Source organism: Lotus japonicus, chromosome 4 (assembly GCF_012489685.1).
Source record: "Lotus japonicus ecotype B-129 chromosome 4, LjGifu_v1.2".
Lineage (NCBI taxonomy): Eukaryota > Viridiplantae > Streptophyta > Magnoliopsida > Fabales > Fabaceae > Lotus > Lotus japonicus.
Window position 1 is genome coordinate 58,547,576 of NC_080044.1, and position 10,355 is coordinate 58,557,930.

General features: G+C 43.1%; 1 long non-coding RNA gene across 1 annotated transcript; it reads left to right on the forward strand.

Annotated features, from left to right (window-relative positions):
* The first annotated feature begins 3,977 nt into the window (after positions 1–3,977).
* Positions 3,978–6,143, forward strand: LOC130715678 (uncharacterized). Its single transcript, XR_009011730.1, has 2 exons — positions 3,978–4,165; positions 5,847–6,143. It is a non-coding gene; the product is annotated as an uncharacterized LOC130715678 (long non-coding RNA).
* Positions 6,144–10,355: the final 4,212 nt, after the last annotated feature.

Consider the following 10,355-nt stretch of genomic DNA (forward strand, 5'->3'; position numbering starts at 1 on the left):
AACTTTTGTGAAGTATCGACTTTTAGGAGGGTCCCGCGATTGTCGGAAGCTGTTAGATGCGGCCGCTTAAGAACTTCAAATTATCGACACAGTGTGCAATGAAAGGATCACACCTCAGGCTACAAGTCGTGAAATTTCAGTCTGATTGAGGCCTCGCGGAGCTAACGTAACGAGCTACAACTTTGAAAAAGAAATTTTGTGAAGTTTCGACTTTTGGGAGGGTCCCGCGATTGTCGGAAGTTGTTAGATGCGGCCGCTCAAGAACATCAAATTCTCGACACAGTTTGCAATGAAAGGATCACACCTCATGCTACAAGTTGCGAAATTTCAGTCTGATTGAGGCCACGCGGAGCTAACTTAACGTGCTACAACTTTAAAAAAGAACTTTTGTGAAGTTTCAACTTTTAGGAGGGTCCCGCGATTGTCGAAAGCTGTTAGATGCGGCCGCTCAAGAACATCAAATTATCGACACAGTATGCAATGAAAGGATCACACCTCAGGCTACAAGTCGCGAAATTTCGGTCTGATTGAGGCCTCGCGGAGCTAACGTAACGAGCTACAACTTTGAAAAAGAAATTTTGTGAAGTTTCGAATTTTTGGAGGGTCCCGCGATTGTCGGAAGTTGTTAGATGCGGCCGCTCAAGAACATCAAATTCTCGACACAGTCTGCAATGAAAGGATCACACCTCAGGCTACAAGTCGCGAAATTTCAGTCTGATTGAGTCCAAGCGGAGCTAACTTAACGAGCTACGACTTTGAAAACTAAATTTTGTGAAGTTTCGACTTTAAGGAGTGTCCCGCGATTGTCGGAAGCTGTGAGATGGTGCTGCTCAAGAACATCAATTTCTCGACACTGTCTGCAATGAAAGGATCACACCTCATGCTACAAGTTGCGAAATTTCAGTCTGATTGAGGCCACGCGGAGCTAACTTAACGTGCTAAAACTTTAAAAAAGAACTTTTGTGAAGATTCAACTTTTAGGAGGGTCCCGCGATTGTCGGAAGTTGTTAGATGCGGCCGCTCAAGAACATCAAATTCTCGACACAGTCTGCAATGAAAGGATCACACCTCATGCTACAAGTCGCGAAATTTCAGTCTGATTGAGTCCTCGCGGAGCTAACATAACGAGCTACAACTTTGAAAAAGAACTTTTGTGAAGTTTCGACTTTTGGGAGGGTCCCGAGATTGTCGGAAGCTGTTAGATGCGGCCGCTCAAGAACATCAAATTATCGACACAGTCTGCAATGAAAGGATCACACCTCAGGCTACAAGTCGCGAAATTTCAGTCTGATTGAGTCCAAGCGGAGCTAACTTAACGAGCTACAACTTTGAAAACTAAATTTTGTGAAGTTTCGACTTTTAGGAGTGTCCCGCGATTGTCGTAAGCTGTGAGATGGTGTTGCTCAAGAACATCAATTTCTCGACACTGTCTGCAATGAAAGGATCACACCTCAGGCTACAAGTTGCGAAATTTCAGTCTGATTGAGGCCACGCGGAGCTAACTTAACGTGCTACAACTTTAAAAAAGAACTTTTGTGAAGTTTCGACTTTTAGGAGGGTCCCGCGATTGTCGGAAGCTGTTAGATGCGGCCGCTCAAGAACTTCAAATTATCGACACAGTCTGCAATGAAAGGATCACACCTCAGGCTACAAGTCGCGAAATTTCAGTCTGATTGAGGCCTCGCGGAGCTAACGTAACGAGCTACAACTTTGAAAAAGAAATTTTGTGAAGTTTCGAATTTTTGGAGGGTCCCGCGATTGTCGGAAGTTGTTAGATGCGGCCGCTCAAGAACATCAAATTCTCGACACAGTCTGCAATGAAAGGATCACACCTCAGGCTACAAGTCGCGAAATTTCAGTCTGATTGAGTCCAAGCGGAGCTAACTTAACGAGCTACAAATTTGAAAACTAAATTTTGTGAAGTTTCGACTTTTAGGAGTGTCCCGCGATTGTCGTAAGCTGTGAGATGGTGTTGCTCAAAAACATCAATTTCTCGACACTGTCTGCAATGAAAGGATCACACCTCAGGCTACAAGTTGCGAAATTTCAGTCTGATTGAGGCCACGCGGAGCTAACTTAACGTGCTACAACTTTAAAAAAGAACTTTTGTGAAGTTTCGACTTTTAGGAGGGTCCCGCGATTGTCGGAAGCTGTTAGATGCGGCCGCTCAAGAACTTCAAATTATCGAAACAGTGTGCAATGAAAGGATCACACCTCAGGCTACAAGTCGTGAAATTTCAGTCTGATTGAGGCCTCGCGGAGCTAACGTAACGAGCTACAACTTTGAAAAAGAAATTTTGTGAAGTTTCGACTTTTCGGAGGGTCCCGCGTGTAAGGCCCAAGTTTTTAAGCTTATGCTAAGTGAATAAACTTCTTATTCACGATTAGGGTTGATGTAATGTGAAGGGAAACCTGAACGAAAGTTATTTAAATGAAATATATTTATGAAGGAGAAAGTTCAGGAAAAGTTCAAGGATTGCATAAGGATCGATAAAAGTTATAGCACGATCGTTTTACGCTTAAACCTAGGTCAGAAACCCTAGTATATAGCTAGATTTCACTTTTAGGCACGTTGGCAGTTAATTCCAAAAATCTTCAGAGTAATATTAGAATTTCTCTTTTTCCATATATCAACATCGTTTCGAGGCGAAACTCTAGGATCTACGAACGTCCGATTCCGATCATCGAAAGTTTGCCGAAACCGAATCCCTGGTTTTTCAAAACCCTAGAATTCAACCGTCAATGAAGACTTTTTCTATTCAAAGCTTCAAATGAATATTCTACACGCGTACACCCATTTCTCTTGATGATTTCAATCTTTCTTCAGAAGGAAGTTTTCCATTCCGACATTCGATGCAAAAAGCAACTTATCGGGTAAAATAATTTTACACCGACTTTGCATCGACTTTGCATTAGTTGCCAAAAATACAAGGAGACATCTTGTTAGTTTTGGAATTCTTTCGCCAAAACATATCTTTTAATTCATGAAGAATGACGCCGGAAAAATCAGATTCGCGAAACTTTCATTTTCCCGCGAATTACCATTTTCTATATATAGCCAAGAAAGGAAGAAAAAACACAATTTTCCACCATTTTCCCCACCCAAACCCGCGGCCAAGAACAAGGAAGAAGGAGGAGGTGATTTTGTTCAATCTTTGCTTGATCGTTGATCCGATAGTTTCTACTTCAAGGCTTCGAGGTATAGTCGCTAATCCTTACCTCTGATCGCTTTTTCCATAGCTTTTCTGTAGAGTTTTCTGAGCTGATAGTTTATGGGTTTTTGCAAAACTATCCTGAAAATTTCATTTCTGATTCTAAACCTCTTCCTTATGTGCCCAAGATCACTTCTGCCGGGTTAGATTTTCCGTTATGTCGCCGGAATTCCGCCGGGATCAATTTTAGCCCAAAATACCCATTTTTAGAGTTTTTGGTGTAAAGCTTCAACCTTTAGGCTGAGAACTATCGCTTTAGCTTAGTGCTAGTAGGATTAGTTGTCATAAACGTCGTTAGTAACGTCCCTGCAAAATTTAGTTTTTGGGATTTCAGTTTTGAAATTTCTAAGTTAAAAATCATGACCAAAATACCCCTGCGACAGTTTTCGATCCGATAATTTTTCCGAGTTTAGAATACCCTTAGTTACGGCTTATGAGAGCATAGGAACCAAGTTTGATCGAAGAAAAATCGAATCCCACAATTACCAATAGTGGCCGAACCCTATTCAGGGGGAAGGAGGAAATTTCCTTTTCCGAAAACTCGTTCTTTCGCGCTAGATTATCGTACCTTAGAGTATAGATTACCTCGAGTAACCTTAGTAAGTATCGATAGCTTAGTTTCCGATAGATTCTGATAGTATTCTGTGGTTTAAGGTTGGACTTGGGTCGGGCTTGTGGAAAACCAAACCCTAGCCCACTTGTGGGTTGCATGGGATTTTAGTCAAGGGGGGGAAACCCTATTCTTTCACAATCAGAAAACAGAGATACACTACAGCACCTTCACATGAAAAACAAAGAGAGAGCAGAAGAGAGAAAAGAGAGAACGTGTGAGAGAAGAGAAGGGAGCCGCCGCCCAAGCCACCACCATTGTCGCAGGTCGCGCGTGGGAGAAGAGGAGAGAAACCAGAACCTTGCTCTTCACTTTCATCTTTTCTTCAAGCCTAAGGACAAAGGTAAGGGCTGGTCCTAGGAGGGGTAGATTATAGGGATCTTTGCCATGCTTTACCATGAATCATATTGAGTTGTAGATGTTTTTCTCATGAGGTTTGTGTGATGTGCTTGCTGGAAATTTATCATGAAGCTATGTATGGCTATGCTGTAATTATTATCTCTCTTATGAACATAAGACAATATGCCAAATGAATGGTAGTTGCCACGGGAACTGTACAGAAGAAGGGTAGTTTATCTAGGTAGTATAGCCATGTTTTGTTGATTTTGAGGGCTGTTCCATTACGTTCTGCTATTGTGTTTGCTGCTGGAAATTTGTACCATGAAATACATGCCTAATAACCTTCAATTAATGTGCTTGCTATTGTGCTATGATCTCATGCATAAATCCCATGACGACTTGCTAATTTTGGACCATGTTATGCTTGTTTTCAACATGACTATAGTGAATATTTGAGTTCTGGAAATTTAAGCATGATATATGATATATGATATGTGGTTCTTGCTGCTGGAATATGGTTTAAAACTCTGGGACTGGAATGGTTGAAAAATTAATTTGAAGGCAAAAGTATCTCTGCCAGTTTCCTGTACTGGACAGCGAGTTTCGGAGCTTAATATCACCTAATTCGGGGTCTCAAATGAAAAAGGGATAAACTGGAAAATTGTAGATTTTCGAATTGGCTTTCTATGCATATAAAGAACATAATTTTTGGTCTAGTAATGAGGTCTGGAGGTCGATCTTAGTGACTGTTGCACCTGCTGTTCTTCCAGTACCGGACAGCAAGTTTTAAGGCCTAATATCACCTAATTCTAGATCTCAAATGGAAAAGTGATAAACTATAACAGTGTAGAGTTTCGAATTATCTTTCCATTCATGTATCACGTGAAATTTGTGGCTAAGTATTGCGGTCTGTAGATCAGTTTTAGTACACGCTGCACCTGTTGTCCAAAAACACTAAATTTGAGAAATTGTTGGAAATGATAGTAACATGTGATTAGGGACATTTGTGAGATTTTTATATGATGATATCTGTAAACTGAGCCTCTGGAATTTGTAAATAATTTGTGAATTTGGGAGGCCCTGATTATTTCTATGCTTTGCATGAAGTTTAGTTGTGACTTGTTTAGGAGGTCCCTCACCCAGCTGTAATTCCTCCTAGTGTGACTGTTATTTCTTGATGTTGTAATCTGATATGATATTAACTCATAAGACTCTAGGATTGACATTAGAGCCTTAAACACCAAGAGAATGAATTTATAACTCGCTTGCAAGTGAAATTAATTAATTTACGGACATAGGTCGGGTAGACTATGGTCCATGAGAACGATGGGCTTGCACGCGAGGGAGATTTTGGGTCGACTGCGGTCACCCGTGATTTTTGTGGATCATTGCGGCTCCACGTGTTTGGTTGACTGCGGTCACCGTGATTTTTGTGGATCATTGCGGCTCCACGTGTTTGGTTGACTGCGGTCACCGTGATTACCGTGCCTCTGCGGAAGCACGAAGATGGCCATGGAAGTGTTTGGCGGGTTGTGTGAAGTGAGATTCCGTTAGTAACTGACTCTTTCCCATAAAAGACATATAATGTACTTATATTATATATGTTGTTGTTGATTTTGTCATTATCATTCTTTTTGTTGGACCTGACCCTGCTTGTTTGCTATGTGTTTATTTGGGGGGGGTAGATGGTCGTGAAGATAATGGCGATGACTCATTCTTGGGAGTTGATGCTACGTGACGTGCCAATACCGGAGGACGACTACACTTCAGAGGAAGAGGAAGAGGAAGAGGCTAAGGAATAGGGTTTGGGTTGAGAGTCTTTTGTTTTCTGTTGGGGTTGAGAGTTTCCGAAGTGTTGGTATCGCACAATTTTATTGCTTAAATTCGAATGAACAAGTTTTGATGTAATCTTTATTTTCATTCAGGCCTTTGATTCGTACTCTTTACAGTTGGTTATTTAAAAAGTTTTACGATGTTGGTTACTTCCGCGTGTTTTTGGAAAGGTTATGTTTCAAGAGTTTTCGTAAAATGAAAGGTTTGTCATTAATTGAAGATTAATTAATTGAACGACGAAAATTCCTTGTGAAAATGGATATTCGGTTTTCCGTGACGCACGAGAAATCGGGGCGTTACATTGTGGTATCAGAGCTCCGGTTGAGAAACCAGAGCACTAAGGGTTTTGGGTTTACGAGTTTCCGAACTCGTTGGTGTTTTTGTTTTTGTTAAAGATGTTTTCAAAGCTTCACTGTGAGATTGGGTAGACTTGTTTGCTAAGATGTTTGCTTGGCTGTGAGATTGTCTGTAGTTAGTATCATTGCCGTGATACTTGAGACTAAGTGTTTGATTATATTAAGATGTTTGAACTCTGAGATCGATTGATGGAATGTCAATCGAAGGAAGAGTGGGCTTTGGAATCCCTTTTGCGCCCCAAGGTGTACGCCTGTGTGCGTTTGTGTGCACCTGTGCTATTGGTAAAGAAGAAGGATGGGAAGTCCAGATTGTGTGTGGATTACCGGCAGCTGAATAAGGTGACAGTGAAGAACCGATATCCGATGCCTCGGATAGACGACTTGATGGATCAACTTAGAGGAGCGGTGATCTTCTCGAAGATAGACCTTAAGTCAGGATACCATCAGATCCGAGTCAAGGAATCGGACATCCAGAAGACCGCATTCAGGACCCGATACGGGCATTATGAATACCTTGTGATGCCGTTTGGGGTTACTAATACACCCGCGGTGTTTATGGACTACATGAATAGAGTGTTCAGGCCATTCCTGGACAAGTTCGTGGTGGTGTTTATTGATGATATTTTGATTTACTCGAAGAGTAAGGAAGAACACGAAGAGCATTTGCGTCAAGTGCTAGGAGTATTGCGGGAGAAGGAGCTATATGCTAACGGCTCGAAGTGTGAATTCTGGATGGAGGAGGTGAAGTTCCTAGGTCATGTCATATCAAGTCAGGGTGTGGCTGTTGACCCTAGCAAGATCGAGACGATTCTGTCATGGGAGCAACCAAAGACAGCAAGCGACATCAGAAGCTTTGTTGGGCTTGCTGGCTACTATAGGCGATTCGTCAAAGATTACGCAAAGTTGACTTCGCCGTTGACCCAGTTGACAAAGAAGAATCAACCGTTTGCGTGGACGGAGAAGTGTGAGGCTAGTTTCCAGGAGTTCAAGAAGCGGCTGACCACCGCGCCCATACTAGCTTTGCCTAAGGAAGGAGAACCTTATGACGTGTACTGTGATGCGTCACACAATGGTTTGGGTTGTGTAATGATGCAAGATAAGAAAGCAATTGCCTATGCTTCAAGGCAGTTGAAGACTCATGAGAAGAACTACCCCACACATGACTTGGAGTTGGCTGCCATAGTTTATGCTCTCAAGATTTGGAGACACTACCTCTATGGCAGTACGTTCACGATCTACAGCGATCATAAGAGTTTAAAGTACTTATTTGATCAGAAGGATCTGAACATGAGGCAGCGGAGGTGGATGGAATTCCTTCAGGACTATGAGTTCACTCTACAGTACCATCCGGGGAAAAACAATGTCGTAGCCGACGCTCTCATTCGGAAGGCTATACATGTGTCCTCAATGATGGTCAAGGAGTTAGAACTGTTGGAGGCTTTCCGAGATCTGAGCTTGGACGTTAAGCTCGCACCAGGAAGACTGAGTTTCGGAATGGTGACGGTGTCAAGTGGACTCTTGGAAGAGATCAAGACTAGACAAGAGACTGATGAAGGGATAGCTGAGTGGCGAGACCGTGTGACTCAGGGAAAGGCACCAGAGTTCTCTATTGGGAACGACAATATTCTGCGATGCAAGGGACGGATATGTGTGCCTAACGATGTAGAGATGAGAAGATTGATCCTAGATGAAGGGCACAAGAGTAGGTTGAGTATCCATCCCGGAATGAACAAGATGTATCAGGACTTGAAACTTCACTTCTGGTGGCCTGGGATGAAGAAGCAGGTTGCTGAGTATGTTTCTACTTGCTTGACATGTCAGAAAGCGAAGGTAGAGCATCAGAAGCCCGCAGGGAAGCTGCAACCACTAGATGTCCCAGAGTGGAAGTGGGACAGTATTTCTATGGACTTCGTGATGGCTTTACCTTTAACTCGGAGGAAGTTCGATGCAATTTGGGCTGTCGTTGATCGTTTGACAAAGACCGCTCATTTTATCCCGATCAACCTGAAGTACAAGGTGGAGAAATTGGCGGAGATTTATGTGGCTGAGGTTGTGCGTCTGCATGGTGTATCGACCAGCATCGTGTCAGACAGAGATCCGAGGTTTACCTCTCACTTTTGGGGAGCCTTACAGCAGGCCCTCGGAACTAAGTTGAGGTTGAGCTCTGCCTATCATCCCCAAACCGATGGGCAGACAGAGAGGACAATCTAGTCGCTGGAAGATTTGCTACGGGCCTGTGTGTTGGATCACAAGGGCAGTTGGGATGAGATGCTGCCATTGATCGAATTCACTTACAACAATAGTTTCCATGCGAGCATCGGCATGGCACCTTACGAAGCTTTGTACGGTCGGAGGTGTCGTACGCCCTTATGCTGGCATCAAGATGGAGAAAATTTGGTGATTGGCCCGGAATTGGTGCAACAGACCACCGAGGAAGTCAGGAGAATTCAGGAAAAGATGAGAACCGCGCAGAGTCGCCAAAAGAGTTACGCCGACAACCGACGAAAGGAGTTGGAATTTCAGGCCGGAGACCATGTCTTCTTGCGGGTTACCCCGATGACAGGTGTCGGAAGGGCAATCAAGTCCAAGAAGCTTACTCCGAAGTTTATTGGGTCGTACCAGATCACGGAGCGAGTTGGACCGGTGGCGTACAGGATCGCCCTACCACCGTTTCTATCCAACATCCATGACGTTCTTCATGTGTCGCAGTTGCGAAAGTACATGGCAGATGATTCGCATGTGATTACGCCAGACGACATACAACTGAGAGATGATCTGACAATGGAGGTGCCGCCCATCAAGATCGTCGACCGAAGTGTAAAGCGCTTAAGAAACAAGGAGGTGCCTTTAGTGAAGGTCGTGTGGAACCAAGAGACTGGTGACGCGACCTGGGAGTTAGAGGATAAGATGCGGGAATCACACCCCGATTTATTTGTAAACCCTTAAGTTTCGAGGGCGAAACTATTTTAAGGGGGGTGGTATTGTAAGGCCCTAACTTCAACTTGGAACAAATTTTATGGAAGTTTGAATAAAATTGAAGTTTTAGTTAATGTTTGATAGCTGGCAGATTAGAACTGTCAACTTGGGTGAATTTTTAGAACGATGGGCTTGCACGCGAGGGAGATTTTGGGTCGACTGCGGTCACCCGTGATTTTTGTGGATCATTGCGGCTCCACGTGTTTGGTTGACTGCGGTCACCGTGATTTTTGTGGATCATTGCGGCTCCACGTGTTTGGTTGACTGCGGTCACCGTGATTACCGTGCCTCTGCGGAAGCACGAAGATGGCCATGGAAGTGTTTGGCGGGTTGTGTGAAGTGAGATTCCGTTAGTAACTGACTCTTTCCCATAAAAGACATATAATGTACTTATATTATATATGTTGTTGTTGATTTTGTCATTATCATTCTTTTTGTTGGACCTGACCCTACTTGTTTGCTATGTGTTTATTTGGGGGGGGGGGTAGATGGTCGTGAAGATAATGGCGATGACTCATTCTTGGGAGTTGATGCTACGTGACGTGCCAATACCGGAGGACGACTACACTTCAGAGGAAGAGGAAGAGGCTAAGGAATAGGGTTTGGGTTGAGAGTCTTTTGTTTTCTGTTGGGGTTGAGAGTTTCCGAAGTGTTGGTATCGCACAATTTTATTGCTTAAATTCGAATGAACAAGTTTTGATGTAATCTTTATTTTCATTCAGGCCTTTGATTCGTACTCTTTACAGTTGGTTATTTAAAAAGTTTTACGATGTTGGTTACTTCCGCGTGATTTTGGAAAGGTTATGTTTCAAGAGTTTTCGTAAAATGAAAGGTTTGTCATTAATTGAAGATTAATTAATTGAACGACGAAAATTCCTTGTGAAAATGGATATTCGGTTTTCCGTGACGCACGAGAAATCTGGGCGTTACATAGGAGGTCTTATTTTCAGGCCATTGGGTCAGCTGATTCTCAGTTTTGAGGGATAGTGTTGCGGGCACTTCACCTTTTCATTTGGTTTGTATATATTG